Source organism: Astatotilapia calliptera, chromosome 20, assembly GCF_900246225.1.
Source record: "Astatotilapia calliptera chromosome 20, fAstCal1.2, whole genome shotgun sequence".
Lineage (NCBI taxonomy): Eukaryota > Metazoa > Chordata > Actinopteri > Cichliformes > Cichlidae > Astatotilapia > Astatotilapia calliptera.
The window spans coordinates 3,157,016-3,182,855 of record NC_039321.1 but is presented as its reverse complement, the minus strand read 5'-3'; the positions used below and the strand labels follow the sequence as shown (position 1 = coordinate 3,182,855).

At 41.8% G+C, this 25,840-nt stretch overlaps 1 protein-coding gene across 2 annotated transcripts in view; it reads left to right on the top strand.

Moving 5' to 3' along the window:
• The first annotated feature begins 20,238 nt into the window (after positions 1–20,238).
• The window catches only part of kcnd1 (potassium voltage-gated channel, Shal-related subfamily, member 1), a 79,385-nt gene continuing 73,783 nt past the window's right edge, over positions 20,239–25,840 (top strand). Inside the window, exons 1-2 of one of the 2 annotated variants that reach the window (XM_026154471.1) lie at positions 20,239–20,310; positions 22,982–23,070. The gene's annotated coding sequence lies outside the window, so the exon portion shown is untranslated. Of the gene's footprint in view, positions 20,311–22,834; positions 23,071–25,840 lie in introns of those variants that run through there. The other variant, XM_026154470.1, reaches the window with a different exon arrangement.

Sequence of the window (25,840 nt, the reverse complement as noted above, 5' to 3'; positions counted from 1 at the left end):
CACTTCTTTGGTTTGTGGTCGTCTTCTTATCTCGTTCAGAGTGGAGGTCTTGGGGGGTTGGTTGTTACATGGGGGGGTTGACACATTGTTTGTGCCAGGAGCCCTGGGATTGCCTCCCAGTCCATCCATAATGAAAAGAGTCCATGATGCAAAACAGGATGGGAATTAAGTCTCCCAGTTTGTTTCAGTGCATGAATGAGTTAATATGAATGAATATGAATGAGATTTAGAGACAGTGTGTGAATGACTCTGTGTGTGTGAGAGACAGAGACAGAGAGAGGTAGAGAGGATTGCGTGAGAAGGAAGTGCTTCTTTGCTTTCTCTGTAAATGTAAATCGACCACTCACTGACCTTCCAGTGTGTGTGTGTGTGTGTGTGTGTGTGTGTGTGTGTGTTCAAGCATATAGTTTGCGTGTCAGGATCTGCATCTGTTGGCCTCTGGTTGCCTGATCGTGTGCAAAAACACTGTCGTGCAGTGTAACATCTGCAGTTTTCGACCTCCACACTGAGACATTTAGTCTTTAGATTGTTGCGTGTTGAGGATTCTGACTTGGTTGTAAGGTCAAGGTTATAATAAAGTTTGTGTTTATAGTTGTGTGTGCACCATAAAGACTTTTTTGTCTTTAAAGGGAAATGGTCTGTATTTCTATAGCGCTTTACTCGTCCATAAGGACCCCAAAGCGCTTTACATATCCAGTTATCCACTCATTCACACACACTGGTGATGGCAGCTACATTGTAGCCACAGCCACCCTGGGGCGCACTGACAGAGGCGAGGCTGCCGGACACTGGCGCCACCAGGCCCTCTGACCACCACCAGTAGGCAACGGGTGAAGTGTTTTGCCCAAGGACACAACGACCAAGACTGTCCAAGCCGGGGCTCGAACCGGCAACCTTCCGATTACAAGGCGAACTCCCAACTCTTGAGCCACGATCACCCCAAAGACTAAGAAAAGAAGCATGTCTTAGAAAAAGAGTAGCAAAGTCAGATGTTTTGACATTCTTGGTGTCACTGCTCGGGGCAGCGGCTGTGTGAAGAGTGGAAGGAGGACTCAAATGCAGCACTTATTCAGACGTGAGGGTAATTTATTAACAATACCAAACATAAAGTGGAGATGGCAAAACAGAACTAAGGACGAACTAAACTGGGAGAAACTACACAAAGGAGTAGCAAACCTGAACATGAAGGGAGAACAGCAGGGAGAGCACGCAGGGGATTTCACAGGGTATGAACACAGACGACGCGACGAGGAACAGAGGCAAACACACACCATAAGTACACAGAGACACTGGGAAATCACACGCAGGTGGGAGACACAGCTGGACCTGGTTAACCTGACGAGACAGGGGAACACTGACACCAGGGACCAATAGAGGGAGCACAAACCCAGAACCCAGTATCTAAAATCCCAAAACACAAACCATCCCAAAACAGCCATGAATAATAAAGAGAATAATAACAATAAAGAACACAAACACAAAGTCACTGAGTCATGGCCGCAGGACCATGACACTTGGTGCTTTGTACTGTGAATTATTCCTTCAGGGATGGATGTCTGCAAATGTCTGCCCTGAGGGAACACCACCACAAACGACCAAGACTGGGATTCTCTACAATGACAACAGATGCTCACAGTGTGTTGAAAGTGCATGAATTTTGGCTGCATGAGTGTAATCATCCCCAGGGTCAGACTATTAACACAGAGTTATTCTGTAATGCCTGCTGTGGAAGGGGTCACACAGTAGACAAGCACACCTTGGAGTAAAATATACTGTCTGATTGTATTATTATCATGGGAAATTTTGTTTCAAGAAACATGAATTAACATTAATTTTGCCCACTGCCATGAGACTGTTAGATGGTGGCAGTAGAAACACGTCTAAAAAGCCTGTGATGCTTACATGAGCATATGTAAGCATCACATAGGCAAGCTCTGACTCTAAAATCTGCAGTACCGCTTGTAGCCACTTGAGGCTGACTTGAGCAAGAAAGTCAGTCCCATAGACTCCTATTTTAAAACGGCCGAGCTCATAGCAGAAATTAATTATGTTCACAGCTTAATACAAAAACTAAAACAAAACAGTTTTGACCCCATGAATATTTCTCCCTTGTAATTACTCTGCAGTGGGTGAACTTAAATAACTCACCTTTTTAATTCTATCTCCATTATGTGGGGTAGACCAACATGTGCTTCAGTTCTAGCATTTTATTACTCTGGTACTTCATAATATCTATATGGATGTTAATTTTGTTCTTTATCGCTCATCTATCCAGTCATAGAACAGGACCTGATGACTGCAGAAGCAGCCCACCCAAAATCATATACTCCAGTAATGGCATTAGTATGACTGGTACTGATTAGCATGTCTTTATATCTGTTCCAATGTAGTTTATAGAGATGGCTTGCTAACCAAGCTTGCTAACATTAGCTGATCTCATACAAAGATGGTCTCTACTGTACAAAAAACACTCAACACGGTGATTTCAGAGACGCTGACTCTTTCCTCCAGCATAACCTACCTGTTCCTGCTGAGCTGGTCCTTCTTTATCGGCGATCTCACCACATCAGCTCACCTGCCCGTCCAACTACGACTCTGTTCACTGGACTCAATCAAACCATTGGTCCCCATCTAAGAATCCTTCTGTGCTTCTCACAAATGAGAAATCGTACTCGACTCATACACAATACTCTGAAACATTCCTCTGGACTCCTTACCTGGATCAACCCACCTCTCCGCTCTCTCATTGACACCGGTCCCCATAAACCAAACTGTCCTCTGGAAACCTGCATGCTGACACCTCTTTCTTTAATTGCTTGTTGTCTATTTTATACACAGCCTATGCATATGTCACTCCCACGGTATGTTTGCTGAGACTTTGCACAGCTTAATTTTAGTAGATTTGCTTCCTCATGCAGTGTGACCCTCAGAAGAGTATCTTCTATCATTCTGTCATTCTCCTTGTTTTACTCTTTGCTTTCCTGTTGTTTTCTGCTCATTTTTCTCACCTCTTTTTAATTGATCTCTTTAATCTTTAGTCCCCCCTTTTGATCTTTCTATCAAACCAGATCATTTATCCATCTTTTCCTCTTCTTGTTGAGGTCACTTTGTCTCATCTTTCTCTGTTCATCCTCCTAACAGTCTTCTTTTCTCTCTCTCTATTGTTTAAACCCACAAATATAGTTGCACACATAGTAAAAGTCCTTCTCCTCCTCCCTCTGCCTGCATTTCTTCTCTTATTCTCCTTTGCTGTAGATATTCTCTCTCTCTCTGTCCAAATCTTTTTACCCCCTCCCTCTGCTCTTCCGTCTTTCAGCCTTTAAATGCAGGACTTTGTGTCTGAATTTGGCTCGTTCTGTGTGAGTGGCTCATCTATCTTTCATGAGTGTTAAATTATAAACTGTGGGTCACTGCTCCGCCCTCTGCTAACATCCCCTTGACTCTGAGAGAGACATAAACTAGCAGAGAGAGAGAGTAAACAGTAGATGGATATCAGGCCTCGATGTTATCGGGGTACTTGCTGGTGTTGTCCATTCTCCATCTACCTTGCACTCAAACATTATACTGGGCTCTTGCTCCTCGTCTGTAATGGAATGGGATTCTGTATCATTTTAGGGGATCTGAATCATCCTAAAAAAGACCTTGCTGCTCTCCCTTGGCACATAAAAAATAGTTTCTGCACCAAGTCTCTAAGATGTTATCAGAGCGTTAAAAGACTCTTTGACCTCTTTGAACACACCAGGTCACTGTGATCCGGTGTGTTCCCCAGCCAGTGATTGCTGAAGTTTCTTGGGTTTCAGGTGAAATCAGTCACAAAAGAGCTACACCAGAAACCTCTTTGCATTTGTTTTGGTCACCAACAGACTTCTGTTGCTGCCTGGAAGACCCCTAGGTACCCTGCTTGTCTGCAAACACTCACCAACTACTTTCCAAGTGATACTTGGAGATGTTTGTCCTCAAGATAAAAGTTTCAAAAGCCGCGGCTCATACTAGCAAAGAGATTTGCTGAAAGGATTGCTTGTGAATGCTTTGTCACCAGGTGAAATTTGCATCTAACTTCTCTTTGTGACTATCAACAGCAGCCTACAGCAACCACTTAACAAGTCGTTGGGAAATGCACACGTTCTCTAGCGACCAGTGGCTACTAGTCTTTAGGCCCCTATGACTGGTAACCTTGCAACCAGTTCCACAGCAACAGCTAGCAACCTCCAGCAACCAGTCACCAACCAGTCAGGGTATGCATAGTTTTCCCTAGCAACCTGTGGTTGCTCGGGGGCCACTAACTAGTCTCTAAGCCTCTTTGGGCCTTGGATAAAATCAGAGCAATCAACAGAAATCTATGGGAGGATCTGTTAGACAACACAGTGCAGGAGAGATTTAAACCGTAGAGATTTTAAACACTAGATATTTGACTTTGTCTTGGCTTTCTGTATCCGTAACTCAAAATGCAGCGATTTTTTTCAACTGGGTGGAACCAGACAATCTGTGTTACTTTGTGCACATACAGTAGAAGTATAACTTGTTTAAGAAAAATGTTTTTTAACTTCATCTTGGGCAAAGTCAACAAACTTTTTTTAAAAGCTTTTTTAACTAGATTTGATTTGTCTGCTGACCAGAGAAATCTTCACCGTTGATTTACATAGAAACTTTAGAATAGGTGTCTACATCACTGCCAGTAGACGATATCAAGATATTGGCCAAGTGTCAAGACTGTCACAGGTTCCACAGAAGCACAGAAGGCATACAGTGCAAAAGTATTCGACCCCCTTGAACTTTTCCACATTTTGTCACATTACAGCCACAAACATGAATCAATTTTATTGGAATTCCACATAAAAGACCAACACAAAGTGGTGCACATGTGAGAAGTGGAACAAAAATCATACATGATTCCAAACATTTTTTACAAATAAATAACTGCAAAGTGGGGGTGTGCGTCGATCCTGCTTGCTAGATTTAGCTCATAATTAACAACATGAGCAGAATTATTAAAACAAGACATAACGTATTGCTTACCTTCTCATATTGAAGTCTTATAGCTATCCACCGGTCAGCCACTGAACTGCATGCATATGTTTAGTTTTGAAGTTTGTTCCAAGCTAGCGGTTTTGCTATATTTCCAGTCTTTATGGAAAACAAGGCTTAGCACAAGAAATACAGCACTGTGCAGATAGATTGACTATTTTTTTAAAAACTTTGATATATTTTTTCATGGATTGAAAATGTAATTTTTAGACAATGTAAACTTGCAGAATGACGATATCCACTAGTTGATCACAAGAAATTGTAATCAGGGGAACTCCTGTTGATTAAAATAGAACTAAAATTAAATTAACAATATTAAAGTATCATTCAGTTAAATGTAAATCACACAGGAGATGTGTAAAAAAGCTGTGAAACACATGGAGGAAGTAAAAGCTTTATTCGCCCTGGTGTAGTGAGCTGTAGTTTATTGGACAGAGATCATGAACTCATGGTGAAATGTTGGAAAGTTTTTAAAACTGAGAATAAAATTAGTTTCAGAGAACTTGTGTTATATTTCAGAATTCAGAACTTTTGGCTTCAAAATACAGGTTCATGCATTAATAATACAGCAATATAGACAGTATTCCTAATTCAACAGTTGAATTATTGTTGTTGTCAGAAGTGTCCTACTTTCTGAAAAAGTAATCTGGTTTCCCTGAATGGAAAACGCTGAGACACCTGGCGCGCAGGTGTAGCAGGGCACCGCTCAGCTAATCCCGGCTAACCTCCACAGAACTATTTACACCTCTGCATGAATGATTCATCGAGAAGGAACTCTTATAAATTACACATGAAACAAACTCTTAGCTGCTGGGTACATACTACATTAGCACAATCTCTCAGCTCAGCATTTACAACCTCAGGCCCTCTGCAAGAAACACAAAGCCACTTCAGGTTTTATTGCTGGACTCTAAAAAAACATCATCTGATTGGCTGAAAGACGTTAGAGTGAAGCTTTTTTGTAGGAGAGTGGCGTGTTTCCAAAGTAAACTCCTGCACCGAGGGTAGGGAATACTTCACAGTCACTGCCGCTTTTTTAATGTCCAGAGTGAAATAAGCTTGACTTCATAGATCATCAGTACATTATACATATCAACACAGTCAGTGAGTTTATTAGTTTTTCTCTCTGGAGGCTTCAGACCAGACTATTAAACAAGGAGGACGAGCGCGATATTGGAGATGATTCAACAGGGATGACAGAGCGGCGTGGCGAAGTGTTTGTTGATGAGATGAGTTATAAACTTATGACCGATGACGGCGAGTGACTCTTTTGCTTCGGAGAGAAATGAAAAGTGGGTGTTTTGATGACGGAGCTGCTGTTAGGAGGGACTCCAGATGTCTTTAAAGGCTTCTGCAGATACCAGTGTAACATACTGGCTGTGAGTCAGTCTGGAGCTTAACGTGAGTTTTTCATAGGTCAATATGAACACAGCTGCTGTTTTCTGTATTGCACATGAAATTAATAATGAATGGCCGCTTAATGGTGAATAAATAACGATTCATGCTTTCAATTTCTGTTGCTGGCTTCCTGCTTAGACTCAATCTCTGGCCACCAGTCAACCTTCAGAAGGTTTCTGTCTTTGCTGATGGGCTCCTGAGGGGATCATTGTTCCCCCAGGTTTCCAAAATGATTCCACCTTTGGCATCAGTTTCCTGCTTGGGTTCTGAAGGACTGTGCCTGCAGGTTTGGTGTCTCCAGTGTGCTCAGCCAATCACATGTTTGCTCTGCCTCTTAGTCGCCCTCCAGAGTCATGCTGATTGCATTCCCCACCTCCAAGCCTCCAGACAGTATGCCTCCTGGCCATTCTCCTGAGTATTCTCACCTGTTTGCCCTGGTCCTCTGGCATTTTTGCTTCAATATGTCAATAAACAGAAAAAGATGAAAAGTCCTGGACATCATGGGCAAGATTGTTTAATAACCTCGGCTTGGATGGACTCAGTCAGGACTGAGAATGATGGTGTGAGCAGCAGTTTGATGGCTTTTTACACTGAAGGTAGGAAGTGACTCTGAAGTCTAACATCAGAAGGGAGGAACATGATCAATATTAGTATGTTTTGAATTTGATGGCAGCAACACAGTTGCTGTGCAGCATCCTCTCGTCTTTTAACAACAGCCCGTAAACATCTGGGAACTGAGGACACCAGCTGCTGGACTTTCTAACTGCTCAGCAGCCCTGGTTTTTTCTCATATTTCATTCATTTCATGATGTGTTTTCAGCTGGTGAAGCTGGTGTAGGCTGCAGACAGGCCCGTTCAGCAGCTGGACTCTTCTACTGTGAAGCCATGCTGTTGGAATAGAAGCAGTTAAGCATCTATTCCTTTTTTCTATGTCCTATTGTGAATAAAATATGAGTTTATGAGCTCTGCAAATCAATACATGCACTTTATTCTGTTTTTATTTACGTTTTACACAATATTCCAACTTTTTTGGAATCGGGATTTTGGCTTTTTAACAAGGTCCAATGATAAACTTCCTGTGCTGGCAAACGTGTCGGTCAAGCAGCCACCGTTACCTCTAAGCTTTGATAAGATTGAAATGCTTGAATTATACAAAAGTTCACCAGTGTGGAGTTGTAAAGAACAGGAAACAAGCTCCAGAGACCAAAATCATTTCTTGTAACCAGCTGAAAACTTGTTTATGAAAGCTGACTTGCTTTGTGGCCATCAGATAAACTGCACTTTCTGGCACATTCAGATTAGCTTCATTTATCAGCCTCAGAGGACGCTGTCCGGCCAGGTGGGAAAACTGAAGAGTAAAATAAAAAAATAAAAGTGTTTTTTTTGTTTGGTTTATAAAGTTCAGCCTTTGATATTTGTATTAACTTTCAGTTTGTCTTTCGTTTTATCTTCATTGATATTGTTCAGTTATTATATGACCAGTACTTCCTCGGTAACACATGATCCTGATTTCTCAAAGAAAGATTTGTCCAGAGAAGAAGTCTGACTCTAATCTCCCCTCATTGAACCCTGAGGACTTCTGGGAGTTCCCGGTTTGTCTGGGAAATGTCAGTCCACTCAGTACTGATGTCTATATATAGGCATCACACACACACACACACACACACACACACACACACACACACACACAGTTCGTGTGTTCTTCTCTCCTCCTTTCTTTAGATTCCTCCTTTTTTCTATTCTGTTCTTTCCTCATTACTCCCTCCATCCCTCTGCCAAGACTGCACTGGGCCGCTCTGAATTATTAATGAGGCCACACACACACACACACACACACACACACACACACACACACACACACACACACACACACACACACACACACACACACACACTATGTCTTCCTCTGTGATCAATACAGCCACAAAAAGCTTTTCCTCTGACCCACAAAAAGCTTTTCCTCTGACCCTCCCTCCACTTCATCTTTCCTTTTACTTCTCCGCTTTACTCCTGGCTCATTCTATTCTATTCTATTCTATTCTATTCTATTCTATTCCATGTTGTGCATAACTGGGACCCATGGTAATATATCACAAACTGTTCTGTAGGAGGATTTAATGTTACGAGTCCTGGTCAGTTTAATCTGTGCATATTTCAATCACATCCAAGTAGTAGTTTTAGCTGCAATTACTTTTTAAAAAAAAAATCTCCCATGAATTGAAATCTACTCCAGATCCATGCTGTTGTATTTTAGAGTGAATTTTCCTTTTAACTTGTTCTGTGAAATTTGACTTTTGTGTTATAACTGTGAAAGCCAGAAATGTTAGCAGCCTCGTAGATAGAAACACCCACATATGAACCCTTTTAGAAACCAAAACGATGACAGTGATGAGCTTTGAGATTCTGCTGTTGCCTTGTTTGCTTGTTTTCTTTGTTCAGTGTTTACTTAGATGAAAGTGTGATGATAATGTGATGAAAACATTCAGCATCATGAAGAAAGTAAGAGGTGAATAAATCAGATGAACTGATTATGTGGAAATGTGAACATAAATTATGAAAACAAAAAGACTAATTTCCACTTTGTACTTTGAAATCCTTTTTAACAACTTTCACCTTTACCCTCAAAGGGGGGAAGATGACCCTCAGCCCATTCTCATTCACCAGGTGTCACTTAATGCCGTTTGTCAAATCTGCTGGCTCGGCTCATTTACATACAAAATGTACTTAGTGTTGGCTGTAGATCGTCTGTCACTCCCAACTTGCCATCTACCAACTTGCAGGGCAATGAAAGGTGCATGTTTGAACCCAAACCTGCCCAGGTAGCTTTAGTCTCCAAACATGACTAGAAAGGAAAAATTAAGTGACAGATGAAACAAAGTGTCATGGTGTGGGTGAGTCACAGTAATTTTCCACAGTCCCTGCTCTCTCGGAGTCTTCATCACTCCTCCCAGGATGACCACCTGAGACTAATCAAGCCAGCTGTATTTAAGACCAGCGTTCACAACCAGCCTTCGTCAGATTGTCTGCTAACCTACGTTAGTGTGCGGCTTCATGACTTCCATGTTTCTCATAGTTCATGTACTTACCTTTGCTCTCTCAGTGGTTCTTTGGAAAACTCCATCATCATCACAATAATCTCACTAACATGGACGCTGGTCTCTACTCAGGTCTCCACTGCCTCTCAGTTTGTCTTCTCCAGTCTCACCTGCCGTCTCTGTTTGGAATCTCGGATCGTTACTCTACTGGACTTACCCAGGCCTCGTCTCCACGCTCCCCCTCTTGTTAAACTCTACCTGCGAACGAGTAAGGCTGTTCCATTCTTCGGATCTGCCGAACCAATTTCCCAAACCAACTCTGACTCAGCTTCTGTTTCAGTGCCTCTCCACCATCGGCTCTCGCACCACAGTTCCCTTTGCTGGTCTTTGTCTATCACAGCTTATGTTCACAGTATCTCATAGCTCCTGTTCATAGTATTCCCCATTCATGTTCATTTACCCTAGCCTCACTCCTAGCTTTAGCACTTGTAAATATTGCTGTCACAACATCACTTAAAGTTCTTGTTCACTTCATTGTGAGCCTCTGAGTCTGCGTTTGGGTCCACTTCACGTTCTGGCTTCGGCCCTGACACAAAGAGAAACAAAATGCTTGCAGGTGTAAAAGTTTGGTGGACAAACTTGCAACTTCTGACACCGTCATCCCTCCAACCTCCTAGTGCAGAACTTTCAGCTCCCTAAAGCTTGACTGTTATCACTTGACAGTCAATACAGCTGCAGCCAGCACAGCAACGTTACAGGACACCTTGTTCATAAAAGGATCAAGTCGAAGCACCACAACTTCTTAAAACTGCATTCAATGATTTCAGCAGTTTTTTGTGTTTTGACCATGAACTTGAACAAAACTGTAACACTGGTTAGGTGGAGGTAGTGTGAAATTGTAGAAAATACTGGCTTTTTGTTGGAGACTGGTTTCCAGCCTAATATTCATGTATATAAGTCTATATGACCATCCATGCCGAGGACTGAGCAGCTTCACTGTATGTAATGTGTAGATCCTTTGTTGTAGTTTAGTTATTTCATAGTTGCTGATTTCTTCTTGGCCTTCTTATGTCTCCTTGAGTTCATTTCCTGTGGTTAATATGTGTCTATTTCCAGGACTTGCTGTCTTTGTTGAAACCCAAAACCAAATTGGAGGTACTGGGAACATGAATCAGGCCTCTGGGCCATTGTGGAGGTGTGCAATGGAAACCTTTCCTGTACTATTTATTACACACATCTTCATGAAATCACTCAAATGATACATTTTTAGAAATAATATTTCATCAAAAATGAGTGTAATTGCATGGTGTGTGTGTGCGTGTGTGCGTGGTATTTCCTGTGTCTCCTACAGCAAGTCAGTCAACACAATTAGAGCCCAACCTTTGCTTTGACGAAACCAGACGAGACAAATAAAAATGGAAAATGCAAAAATAAATTCAGACCAAATCCAAAACTCATTAAACTCCTTACATTGTGTAACGGGGGGAGTGACACATTGTTATCTGATGAACATTTCACTTCTATTAAACCCAGTAGATGCTGGCGGTTTGCACACCCTCGGATAGATCTTTGGAGACAAATATGCAGGTAATAAGATTATAGAAGACTTTGATTAGTAGCTGTATATCGACAACAGTGACTGACAGTCAGCTGGTTAATTTTATATATGGTTTACATCATCAATAAATAATATTAATAAATAAATACAGTTTTAGTTTGAGGTAGAAGGAAATGGTTCTGGGACCCAAAAGGCAACACCCTGCACTGCAACAGACAGACACTAAACAAATGCTGGAGTCTGCAGGCTGTGATCTTTACCAGCATGAGTATAAAAGCTGGATGTAACTTCAGTCTCCAGAATGAAACCATTAAGCCAAGTGTTACTGGAAAAAACACTCATTTGAAAGGTTCAAATAGAAACTTTGCAAATCACGTCACAGGGGACCAGCCAAACGTAGCTTCTATGAAATTACAAAATACCCATAAGAGATGTAAAATATCCAAAAGGAGACACATAAGTGCATCAGCAAAATGGAAAAACAGTCAAAAAACGACAAAAATGAAACACAGGAGGCTTCAAAGACACAGTAAAGTAAATGAGTGCAATATTAATACACCTGCAGAGTAATGTAAGAAGATCCAAACTGGCTATGAAAAATGACCAGATGGTGTCATAAAGAATCATAATTTCACAAAAGTCATGGCAGCTGTGAGAGCAGACAAGACTTACACTCCATATCCATCACTCTGATTTCCACACTTGGAAGGGATTTTTTTCAAGTCTATTTGCCTGAATGAATCTATCTATCTATCTATCTATCTATCTATCTATCTATCTATCTATCTATCTATCTATTTTCGTTGGTATGTTGCAGTTGTGCCCTGACTCACTGCTCTACATCTGACGCTGGCCCTAAAATTTCGAAGCACTCAGCCTACCTTCCAGAAAGCCATTGTTGTTAATGACAGTCATTGTCGTAAATGAACTGCAGTTACCATTTAGCTGTTTGCATTTGTGTGCAGCTCATGCTTATTCCAAACCAGCACTGGCCAAAATACTGGCAGACTTACAGAGGACTGTCATATATGCTGCACTCTATATAATTATCTTGTACCGTAACTGAGAAACCAACTCACATGTACATCTGAGTGTCAGCATGAAGACGTCAGCCACCAGCTGATGGACAGTGTGTAGCTGAGATACAGTTTGGTGGCAGCTCCTGCTCGATACCTTATGAAGCAAATGTTAATTATTGTCCTTTTTGCTTTTGTAATTTAGTGCTGGCCAGTATCAAATACAGAGCATCATGGCTTATGTTAGAAGGTGAAATTATCCACAGTAACCGGTCAACTGACATTTGGTGATATTTAATTTTTAGCTTTAGTTGATGAAGAAGCCAGAAAATCTGGAGCTAAGTGTCATGGTTGGCTGTGTGGCAGGCAGGCAAGCAGGAGTGGTGGATCCAAAATGCAGGACTCAGACACAGAAGTTCAACTTAAAGCGCAGCTTTATTGCTGGGAAAACCTCTTACTAAACTAAACTCACCAAAGGACAACAAAAACGCTGGTGGACTAAAACACTGAAGCAGAAATACTGAACTGGAGCTAGAGCTGGGGCCTGTTCTTCGTACCGCGCTAAGTGAGTTAGCTGGATGAGATTGTTGACGATTTCGCGTGATCCTGGATCGTTCGGTTCCCCGAAGCCCATCCGGGACTTGCTGTCATAGCAACAGAGCCGTAAGCGTAAACCTGCTGGGGAGCAGGTTTACTTTATGTAAACAGGATTAGATCGCGGCCACGCAGGTATGTCCGCGTCATTCATACGAAAGCAACAGCGATATTCCACCACTGTTTCACCATAAATAAATAACATCACTGTAACTAAAGATAATGCAGCACTTGATCCTTTTATTGATTTCACACAGATACATACAGGTCATTCCCTAAAAAAGGGAAATGTACTATTAACATTCTATTACATGTATGTGATTATTACAGATGTAATTCATATTTCAGAGTAGTAATTGTAAATTACTTCGTGTAATCAAGATGAGAGACCACGGCTATAAAAGCGAAGGTGGATTTGGGAAGTCTGTCGCAGTCATATCCTGTCCGTTTACGCGACCAACCCATTGCGGAAGGTGCAAGATTGATAAGGAGAGTCCTCAGAATTCAGCGTATATTGCGGGACAGACAGGATCCTTTAGCTCAGCGCGACAGTGTGCTCATAGAGAGATATCGATATTCCCGTGAGGGTATTATTCACTTAACCAACTTGTTGACGAGGGGGTGCAGGACCACCACCTGTCTTTTTTTCCTCTGCCCTTTTCTTGGTTGCTGTTATGAACAAACAAACAGATTATTTCAGGGTCTCTTTCCAAGAGACGACAAGCAATCTAAGAGATAAATATTACCATTCTGTAGAATACTCCTGTATTCCACTTTTACTTGTTCCCATGTTCTAGTGGGTCCTGTTGTGGCTCTAATGTGAAAGGGGATATAATATAACATATTATAATATAATATAATGTAATATAATATTGGATAATATGGTGTGATATGATAAATCTACCCTACCGCCTACTGGTGTTGGCCAGAGGGGCCGATGGCGCGATATGGCAGCCTGGCTACAACCGTAGCTGCCTCCACCAGTGTGTGAATGTGGGAGTGAATGAATAGTGGTATTGTAAAGCGCTTTGGGTGCCTTGAAAAGCGCTATATAAATCCACTCCATTATTATTGTTATTATTAAATTACTTACGAGTTTGATTTGTCAGCAACTTTCTGCCAGCCCTCTCTCCTTGCTTTTGCAGCCTTTGCAGTGTTCTCTTGCGTTTTAATTAAACTCTGAAACTCCTGAAATCCCTCACTCAAGAGTTCTTGCTCTGCTGCCGAAAAATACCGAGCGCGCTCCTTCGACATTTTCGCCGACCAATCAAAGGGTTGCCGATCAATGTTTCTACTATCGATGCGTAGCCCCTGTTGGGCCACCCAGTGATCTCACATTACTTCATCCAGCTATACTGATCGTCAACAACAGGTGTGTTCGGGGAACCGGAATAGCGAGCTCAGAGTTAGCGCGATGATTTGATCTTGGATGTTTCATTTGATCTTGGATGTAGTAAGCGACGTACGAAGCACAGGGCCCTGGAAACAAAACACTGGTAACACAGAGGCAAAACACACACAGCTTGTTGAGGGTACGACGCAACACTGACTCAGAGAAACACAGGGACTAAATACACTGGGAAGTAACGAGGAGAATGAGACACAGAAGGAGAGCACAGCTGGGGGAAATTAGAACTGATGAGACAAGCAAAGCAGGACACATTCACATAAGACACGGACCTACAAAGTAAAACAGGAAGGATCACACAGAGACGCAAACTTGACACAGTGGAGACAGCAACTAGGAAACACAGAGACATAAACCATAAGGCAGAGGACTCTAAGAACCGAGAGGCACAGAGGGGAACTCAAACATGCAGACACAGACTTACACAGAACAGAGGGGACACAGAGAAACATGAAGGGCAAGGGATCGAAACTAGAAACCATAGAAACTCACACAAGTACAATAATACAAAAATCACAAAGAACTAAAACGCTGGGTCAGGAGACCCAGGACCCTGACACTAAGTTACCAGCAAGATTAGACCTAGAAATTTGGATTAATGCTCTGACCTTGCCCAGCATATTTCCTTCTGGGGAAGATGACATGCAGTTTATGTGTGTTAGCTAAATGAGCTCATCAGCTAATATTAGCCCAAACCAAGACCTGTCCATGAATGAAATTCCCTGCTTATCCGGACCCTCATTTCCCCCGGCATCTGTCAAATTTCAGATTTTATGGGTAAATCTTTCTTCCAGCAATGTTCGCTAACACTGACTTACCTGCTAAATACTGATTTATACCCGATGTAACAACATGATGGCTAACCTTAGCTTTTTCTTTCACCAGCGTAATATATGAAACCATATGAGTTTAATTGTTCTTTTGATTCTTTATGATGTTTTTCTGACTATCAGTGTTGTGCTGGGGGCCGGTTGTTTGCTTTGTGCACTTGGGGGTCTCATATAGAGCTCAGAGTTGTTCATTTTGGTCTTGACATTATGGTGCTGTTACTGATTGATTTCAGGGATATTTTTCAGGCTAAAATTAAAGAAAATTGCCCAGGGCTTGAGGGCTCAATCAATGGAAAACTCGTTTAAAGGGCCATGCATGTACTTCTGTTCTTTCAGCCCATTAACTATAAATGGTGTACATGTAACAATCCTGCTATCTCATCACCTGTTAGATCACTTTTCATTCTTTCCATTCAGCTTTATTCAGGTTTCAGTATTATGTCACCAGAAAACAAAATCAGATCTTTACATGCAGGAGTCGGGTTAAACAAAGACACATGGGTAATCAACACTGTTGCACAGTCACAGTGAAACAAAAGCATGTTCGGCAAGAGCTTGAATTCTGTACAAAACCCCTAAAAAACACAAAGGTCTTTGTTTGTCTTCTCAGTGCAAAGTAAAAGCAAAGATATCACAAAATGAGTATCGCAGAAAAACCCTGAAGGGCAGCAGAGCGAGTTACAGTGTTAACACTAAGGAGTTGCTGTGTCTCAGGGTCGTGTAGATGTGAAAAACATCCAAGAAGCCTCTCGGTCAAAGATGCAATGATTTGTGTGATCTGACCCTGTGAAGCTTCACTCAGTCAGGCTTTACAATAAAAATGTTTTGTGTATGTCACAAAACATTTTATTTTATTTTAGACATCCAGCTGGTCTGAAGATGTGTCTTTAGGTTTGTGTGTCTGTGATGACACCGTGAGTGGCAGCTGACCAAGAGGTTTTTTTGCTTCACATTCATTATTTAGTTGTAATTGAAGTGTGTATATGTGCGGGTGTGCATGTTGTCTCTTTAATCGTGATGGAGTGAGTTGTCAGTGTGGGGGTGTAAACCTGCTGCACTCACACTTTCAAACATGTTGCTGCCTCATGTTTGAATCAACTTTAGTTTTTTATTTATTTCTCACTTTAAATTTGTCATTTTATGATATTTGTAGTGTACTGCTCACTCAAATGTATTCTGGGACAGTAGACTTTGTATGGTCTCCCAAAGCAAACTGATGCCAGCTAACGGGACAGACTTAGAGGTATCCCCAGAACCTTGAAAACGTTCCCTGGATAGGAAACAGGGACCCTGGGAGCCGGAAGGGGAGCTCCTCATGAGCAGGCCTTGAGTGCATAGCGCTCCCCAAGAAACAACAGACTGGGCGACTGACAAAAGTGTGTAGCTGGACCCACATCTGAACTATTGGTGAAGAGCATTCTGATTGTAACCAAAGGGATCTCACAGGGTGTTGGGTACACTGTTGTAAGCTAGGAGTGCGGGAACTCCAGGCCTCAAGGGCCAGTGTCCTGCAGATGTGTCCTTGATCCAACACAGCTGATTTACAGTTTTTCTCAGTTGCTTTGGTGCATTTCTCACAACAGAATTAAACTTTGCACAATAGTCAGTTCAACCTTCACAACATGTAGTCGTTTTGGCACAACCTTGTGGCGGTTTCATGTTCATTTCGGCAAATGCCTTTGGACATGAAGCAGTTGAGTAAGTACAAATATCTAAAGAATGGTCACTTTTGACTTGCTATTCATCACTATCTCCTTGCTTTTATCATGAATGTCACAATTATTTATACTTGTACCGGCTGAATAGTCATTGTCCTTACAACTAATAGTCTTCATTTCATTGCTTGTGTCAGTGCACTCAAAATTGTTGAACATCTTGTCAAACAATTTGTACACCCATTTTGAAAACCCTACTTTTAAGGAGTTTCCATGAAAATCTCCATAAATTACTTTTCTCAGGTGAACCTTATCTCACACTAATGAAAATTGGTGTGTGTTACTCTTACTCGCAACCAATGAAAAGCCTCTTCTACCCAGTCACAAGTGAATCGCGTTACAGTATCCCCTACTCTACAAGTATATATATAATGTAAACCAACAGACAGGATTGGCATGAGGTGCATACTGAATCTACAAAACTGCAGAACATGGAACGTCAGCTGTGTGGAAGAGGGGTGAGGATCGGTGGAGGACGAGGACAAAACCGGGTAAGAAGAGGCCAACCACATAGACACGTCCCTGACGAAATCAGGGCAACACTTGTGGATCATGTGATAAACCATGGCCTCACAATGGCCGAGGCTGGTCGAAGGGTGCAGCCAAATGTTGGGAGAACTACTGTAAGTTCCATTATTCAGACATTTCATCGGGAAAACAGGCGAGCATACTGTAATGTAGTTATTCAGCACAAACTAATTTGCTCTGCACTTTCATAGTCATACAGGAGACTTGCATTAGGACATGACCTTATAGATCTTTACATACAGTATAGACGTAATGTAACTGAAGCGCAGACTTGGCCCAGGTGTGGCATAGTGTGCTGTGGTACAATACAGTAATGCTGTAAAGAAAGGAGTTTTGAATGATAGTCCTGTAACAATTACTGTAAGCGTGTTTGCGCTTAAAGGACTGCCAGACAACCTAGAAGAGGTGGACGAGGTCCACTTTTGACTCCGCAGCAAGAGGAAAGAATTTGTGCAATGGTGGCTGCAAACAACGCTTTGAGACTGAGAGAAATACAAAGAACTGTCGTAGAAGATGACACCATCTTCGGAAATATTCAGTCAATATCAATTTCCACCATAGACAGAGTCCTCAGACGGAATGAAATGTCCATGAAGCAATTGTACAAAGTACCATTTGAACAGAACAGTGATCGAGTGAAGGAGCGCCGTCACCAGTATGTACAGGTAAAACATGTTTGCATATGTACCTCTGTTTACTGTAAAAGTTTAGGCCATGTACTGCACTTACATTTATGCATGTTACTGTAATCTTATTTACAGTTCAAACTATACAATCTGTTGTGCCAAATGGACCATTACAGACTTTTTTAGTCTCATCCTTTGTATAGCGTATCCTGGAATTGGAGGCCAGGGAACCCCTGCACACATTTGTATATCTTGACGAAGCGGGATTCAATCTCGCAAAAGGCAGACGGCGTGGACGAAATCACATTGGCGAAAGAGCCACCATTGATGTCCCAGGCCAACGAGGAGGAAATATTACGATGTGTGCAGCAATCTCAGAAAATGGCGTTCACACCCATATTCCTCGTATTGGTGCATACAATACACAACCCCTGTTGGCTTTTCTGGACGCTCTTTATAGGGACCTAATCCCACAAAATGAAAGGGATGATCCTGGTGACAATCGGACAATGTATGTAGTGGTTTGGGATAATGTTAGCTTCCATCACTCTGCTGTAGTCAGGCAGTGGTTTGCAGCACACGACAGGATGCTTATGGAGTTTCTTCCTCCTTACACTCCATTCCTAAATCCAATTGAGGAGTTTTTCTCTTCCTGGAGGTGGAAGGTATACGACAGGCATCCACATACCCAAATGACCCTGCTAGCAGCTATGGATGCAGCTTGTGATGACATCACAGCAGAGTCCTGCAGAGGGTGGATTCGACACTCCAGAAGATACTTTCCCCGATGCATCGATAGAGCTGACATTCGCTGTGATGTTGATGCAAATATGTGGGCAGACAGACGGGAGCATCTAGATATCAATGATTGATATGCAGCAGTGTCTGTTTTTCAGTTTGTTTGTTTTTTGTTTCATAACTACTGCAGTAAGGTTTACTGTCTAAGTGAGTTTATGTTTGCTGTAAAATGTTTGATTTACTGTATTTCCCCAGTTGCACAATGCTGTGAACAGTTTCAATTAAATATTATCAAGAGTGCATATGAAGTGTCTTGATTTTCCTTTACAGAATCAGAATCAGAATCAGAATGGGTTTATTGCCAGATGTTGAGGTTTACAACATTAGGAATTTGCTGCGGTGCTTCAGTGCAAACAATAAGAATTAAAGTGCTATGTAGAAAGAAAGATATGTGCATGAGATATACATGAGATATATACATGAGAATAAGAATTAAGAGTGCTACGTAGAAAGATATATACATGAGTGCAGGTGGTGATCAGTGCCAGACATGAAATGATGCAGTGACACAGCGTAGGGTCATGTGTTGGTGGCGGGGACGGTCATGTGGTTATTGTTCATGTGTCCAACAGCAGAGGGGAAGAAACTGTTCTTGTGGCGAGAGGTTCTGGTGCGAATGGACCGGAGCCTCCTGCCTGAGGGGAGCAGGTCAAACAGACTGTGTCCAGGGTGAGAAGGGTCAGCTGAGATCCGGGCTGCACGCCGCAGTGTCCTGGAGGTGTACAGGTCCTGCAGAGATGGGAGTCTGCAGCCAATCACCTTCTCAGCAGAGCGCACAACACGCTGCAGTCTCTGTTTGTCCCTGATAGTGGCTCCAGCGTACCACACGGTGATGGAGGAGGTGAGGATGGACTCGATGATTGCAGTGTAGAATTGCATCATCGTCCGTGTTGGCAGGTTGAATTTCTTCAGCTGCCTCAGGAAGTACATCCTCTGCTGGGCTTTCTTGATGACGGAGGTGATGGTGGGCTCCCACTTCAGGTCCTGGGTGATGGTGGTACCCAGGAAGCGGAATGAGTCCACAGAGGTGATGGGGGTGTCAGTCAGGATGATGGGGGGGAGTGGGGCTGTGTGCTTCCTGAAGTCCACAATAATCTCCACTGTCTTCTGGGCAATTAATGGTTTTCAACATGCCGTGCATGCTGTCCAGACTTGACATGTCATTGGGAAGCACCTACAAAGAAATCCGTCACAATGAGAACATGTTCAAACCATTTGATTTTGTGACCAAAGGTGCTGGTGTAATGACTTGTAATTGTGACGCCCTGACACTTTGATTGATATAAGTACTTGCTTTTGATGAATATATGATCTGTTTTGATTAAGGGACTTGCTTTTGAACAACTGACTTTTCTTTTTGATGAAGTGACTCAGTTTTGCAAGTTATCCACCATGTTTTGCAGTTTGCACTAACTGTTTTGAGAAGAGCCTTAGTAGTGGTGCAGAGATCAATTCTGTTGTGAGAAATGCACCAAAGCAACTGAGAAAAACTGTAAATGTCTAAATGACCTCCTCAACATGTCTCGAAGTTCTCCAGAGGCTGGTAATGAACTAATCATTTGATTCAGGTGTGTTGACCCAGGGTGAGATCTAAAACCTGCAGGACACTGGCCCTTGAGGCCTGGACTTCCCCCACCCCTGTTGTAACCCATCAAATCATTGTATATTCAAGATAAGATTTATACCTACAGTGATGCGAAAAAGAAAGTTTAAACACAGGATTTTGTTCAGTCCTGGAAAACTTAGTAAACTCTTCCTGCTTCCGTAGAAATTAAGAGGGTAAGTAGCAGCCATGTGCTACTAATCAAATAGCCTCTATTAAGTAATCATCAGCAAGTGTGACCCCCGGTAAAAGCAGAAGCTTTGCTAAGTTGGATCATTTATTTGTGTTAACACAATGCTCTTCCCGTGAGTCGGTGTCCCAGCAGATTCATCCCAAGATCAGACCATCTCAGTCTTTAAAGGTCTCAGTTTTGTTAGATTTTAAAGTTCATGATCGCATAATTAGAAGAACACTGAACAAATATGGCTCGTGTTGAAGGGTTGCCAGTAAAAAACCTCATCTTGGTCATTGCATATTTCTCCTTAGTCCTCAACAAAAATGTGACAGACTGATAAAGTCATACAGAAAACAATTACTTTAACTCAAATGCTGATATAAGTGGATCTACAAACTCTCATGTGACACATTTAGTTTTTCACACAACTGCATGCAGTCTTTTGAACTTCACAAACAGAGAGACTTCAGAGGTAAAGCTTGTTGATTTATCAGTTGCTGTAACTCTTACCTTTGGTCATCAGCTCTTGGTAATGATCTCAAGGATGAGGTGAAGTAGCTGAAAGGAGTTTCCTTCTCAGGATGATTGGACTGAGCCTTAGAGATTAACAGTGAGGGGGATCTTGGACATCCAGAGCAAGTTCAGACTACACTTTGAGTTTAAGATGTTTGGGGCATCTGATCCAAATGCCTCCTCCCCTGTGAGGCTTTCCAGGCACCCCAACTAGGAGGGTATCCTGAGGCAGACTTGCAGGAATGGTTGTATCTCATTTTGCCTGGGAGTGCCCTGAGGTCCTCCAGGAAGAACTGAACATTGATATTAGAGAAAAATTCTTATGGGGAAGCAAATGGATGGATCAATATCTGTGATGCAAAGATGATTAACAGGTAGTAGGAGAAATACTTTGAAGGGGACCAACTCTTCTAATTCTCAGCTCCACATTTAATCTAAAAAGCAAAATACAGAAAAACACATGGTTTGCTTTGTCATCAGGACAGCTCACTGGCTCTTTAAATGTTTTAGTGCACAGCTCCAGTGTCCGGCTGTGTGGGTGTTTGCGCGTATGGACAGTGTTTTGTCTGATTAAGTGTTTAAGCTGATTGTGTTACCTTCAAGTGTCTAAGGGAACAAACGAAACCCGACCCTTAAGATGATTCAAGGAAACCTGCTACATTCAAACTTGAATTAAAAACTTCTGTACTTTGTGTCAATAGATTACACATGACTGCAACTTAAAGTCGTATTGAGTATTGTCAGATGCTCTACTTATATGGATCCTCATGTAGTCGTGATGTTTGAATGGGCTGCAGATGGTCATTGTAGGATATGTAGGAAAAAAAAGATATTTTGAGAATTAATATGGAAATAAAATTTTAAATATGTGAAAAAAATCTTACCTGGGTTAAAACTAAATTTCACCAAAGCATTAGTCAGGGTAAAATATCAGATCTATGTAAAGTCAATGTCATCATGTCACTGTGCATGAAAAGTCACAACAGTGTGTTGTGTAATGGAACATTATTGGAATATTGTCCGTTTCAATATTGCCTAAAAATAATGCTGTGTAAGGTTTCACAATGTAAAGTTTTAACTTTTGTAAGTAAATTACTTTTGAATAAATCAATATAGATTATATTGCATCAGTTGCCAGTTAAATACAATTATGTTAATTTATAATATTTAGATTGAAGTTCTCAGAATCAGGTGGTGTGAAAGTATCTCAAGAGGTAAAGTTACAGAAAATAGTCATTATAAAAACAAACAAAGACTCCATTCATGACACATCCCTAAAATCTGCCCCATTACAACCCCAACGAACATGTAACACCTCTCTGTTTTTTTAAAATAAAATTGTCACAAGTAATTTAAATTGACACCATAAAGAATAAAGGTCATAGCTACGTTTATGTTTTTAAAGTGAAAATAAAGTTAGTAATTTAACAAAGAAATAAGTTTGCATGCAGAGCACGTGCTAGAATTTGGAGTATAGAATAGTCTCTATTACACAAACGCTGTAATTTTAAGTGTCGTTCTAATAACAAATATACATTTTTTCCTTATAAATAGTGTTTTTAAATTGCAACTTTATTGCACTGTATGTTCGATGAGGGTTTTTCTTTGATAATGATATGAAAGATTTTGTAATGTAATCTGAACACTTTACATCAGAAGTTGTAATTTTCCTCCCCCCCCCCTCTCTGTCCATTTTTCTCTCTCTCTCTCCTTCCAACATGAAACTCCCATCAGTCTGTTTAATGTAGAGCAGTGTGTGTGTGTGTGTGTGTGTGTGTGTGTGTGATGAGAAAAGGGAGGGACACGAGGAAGAGAGCAAGAAATGACAACGAACAGAGAGAGAGAGAGAGGAGAGTGAGAAAACAAAAAGGAGACAGGGGGAGGGTCGAGCAGGAAACAGGAGGTGGAGCCACAGAGAGAGAGAGAGAGAGAGTGAAAGAGAGAGGGAGAGAGAGAGAGAAAGAGAGAGGGAGAGAGAGAGAGAGAGAGAGAGAGAGAAAGAGAGAGTGAGACAGAGAGGGATGACAGGAGATGTGGTTGTTGCCGCGGCAGCAGAGCAGGACAGATCTGAGACAGTAAAACAACACTCCTCCTCTTCTTCCTCCTACTTCTTCTTCTTTTTTATTCTTCTTCTTCTGTCCTCCTGCATCCGTCCACAGTGGTTTCACCTGGAAAACCTGCCTCCTCTTCCTCCTCGCCTTACTCTTCACCTTCATCATCAGCAGCCGCACCAGCACCAGCAGCTGTGGTAAGTAGGATGGAAACTGCTCCAGATACACCGCTACCACTGCTGAGAATAGAATAAGAAGGGAGTGGAAAAGTCGAGTGGAGGAAGAGGAGCGGGACGGGATGGCGTGGTGGAGAGGGGTGGGGGTGGAGAGGGGTGGGGGGTGGGAGGGGGTGAGTAAGAGTTTGGAGCGAGGAGGTGAAGAGAATAAAATCAGAGTAGAAAACTTGGAATAAAGAGGAGCAAAGAAGAAAAAAGTGGCGTTTGTGACTAAAAACTGTAGATGGAAAAGAGCAGAACAGGACGAGGGAGGAAGAATAGAACTGAATAAAACAGAATAGAAAAGAATAGAAAAGAAAGGTTTGAGGTGTTTGGGATAAACAGGAGACAGCAAGTTCACCAATTTATGACAAATAATTAAGACAAAGCCTCAAGATTAAGATTTAGATAGAAGATAGAAGCAGATAAATGTGGATAATTTTCCTTTGTGTGTGTGTGTGTGTGTGTGTGTGTGTGTGTGTGTGTGTGTGTGTGTGTGTGTGTGTGTGTGTGTGCGCCTGCGTGTTGAGGTTGACGTAATCCAGCTGTATGAATTAGTGATGAAGTTCTGTGTGTTTGCTATTAACAGTGGTTAGCAGTCTCGCATACACACACAGACACACACCTGCCGCTTGAACACTTGTCATATGCATGCGTGCACACACATACATGTGCACACACTGTGCTCATTAATATTCACACACCTCCTGCTTCTGCAGTCCTGAAACTCTTTAAACCTCCAAAAGGGAGTTGGAGGCTTCCTAACTCACTTATTGTCTTTTTTTACCTTTTAAAGTTTCATTGAGAGTCGATAGGAAAGATTCAAATCGTGCAAGTCAAGAATTTTTGATGCCATTGCACGCTCGAACGTCTTTTGTAGTCTTGATACTTTGTGGCCTCACGTCTGGCTTCAATCCATTACGAGAGGTGTACATCTTTAAAAACACCTCACTCATGTAAAAGTTGATGTTTTTATTCTGAAACAGCCGCTCAAGTAAACAGTGCATTCTTGGGGACTAATTTCATCTGCAGATTAATGACTATTTTGTACTCCGCAGAGCATTTGTGGCATTTTCTGTTTCGCCCAATAAGGGAAAGTGAAAAATATCCTTTTCCCCTGTAAGGCTCTGTGGTTTCCTAAATGTGGACACTGTTGTTTCTAGCACAACGTTCTTTAAGAAAATAAACATTTTAGGCTAAATAAATGTTTTTTTTGTTCTTATCAAAGATGAAGATTGTTGTGAAGTCACTGTGTTATCAGACTGTTTCATGGTAGCTGGTCCTGATTTGTGTCAGTGACGCAGTCGGTCTGTTTCTCAGCAGTCAGCTGAGAAGCAGACGGTAAATAATCGAATGTGAAACGTCTTCAAATTCAATCTATGCCAGTTCATAGCTAATGTGATGCTGCACAGGCCTTTAACTGGTTTTAAGGTTGCTTTTTAATGCGCCGTCACACTTTGGTAGCTAAACAAATTTCACTCGAGGTTTTACAGTGAAAGAGGAACACAGGCTGTGATGTGCTTTTACTTTAACAGTTTTTTGGTGAAACTCTGCAGGATATCCTGATATGACACATATGCAATACTTAATCAATGCGAGTTTGGTCAACTCCTCCTTGGCAGCACATTTAATCCACTGGATAAGAGCCTTTGCTGTACTGGGCGATGTTGCTCTGGTGTGTTTGTGTTGCTCTGCCATCGTGAGTGGAAGTGAGCGGACTGTGTTGGAACGCACGCAGGAACGGCTGAAGACTTCCGAGCCGATGATCAGAGCTGTGAAAATGAGAAAAATGGCATATGTCTTCATTTCAGGAATACTGGCAATGCATTAGCAAGCTTGATGCAATTACAGAGCATTACATTAGCATGATGGACTAAAGCAAAGAATTAATGCAGTTCTATAAAGCAAGGATTTGTGTATTTTCTAGCATGCAGGAAGCTGGTTCTTATACAGCGCGTTTCTACTTTACCTGAGCACTCGTCTCATTCAGCCGTTCATACAAAAAGCTTTTCTATAGTTTTTCTACATAAGTGCTTTCTATTGAACATTCACACTGCAGCAGGTGCATCGGAGATGGGGTTAGTGTCTTGCCAGATGATGTTTGGTATGCAGACTGGGGCAGCCAGGAATTGAACCACAAACCTTCCAATTAGTAGATGAAAAGTTCACGACTATGGAGCTTTGCCTCCATAGTCGTGAATATCAGAGTGGCGGGTCACACCGCATCTTTTTCAGATGGTGGAGGGCATCTTTTGACATTTATATTGCGTAAATAAAATTTGACAGCTTGGCATTAACCTCCTATCATCCCTAAGGTCAATATTTAGAGGCAGGGAGTAATGTTAGGTCTAGTTTGAAGAAGGAATCATACTTTCCACGTCTGCAAGGCAGTAAGGGTCCACTCGGATCAGGCAGCAGACTTCAAGCAGATGTCAAACAATGTAACAGGAGTGACTCGGCCGTGGGGTCTCCAGCTGTCCAGCATCCACAATAGAGTATAATCTAGCCTTTAGCTACATGCTAAAAAAGTTTCATATCAGAACCCAGAATAGTTTTCAAATCCAGTCTCTAACATGCAACATGTTTCTGTTAGAAGAGTTTCCTTTCCAGATGTTTTATGTGCAACTCGCTGATGAAAAGTCAGTGTTCAGTGCTATTTGCACACGGAGTAAACATGCTGTTAAAGATCTGAATTGTCAGAGAAACGTGTTCATACCATATGGTTTGGATTGTTCAGTGAGTCAAGTACGCA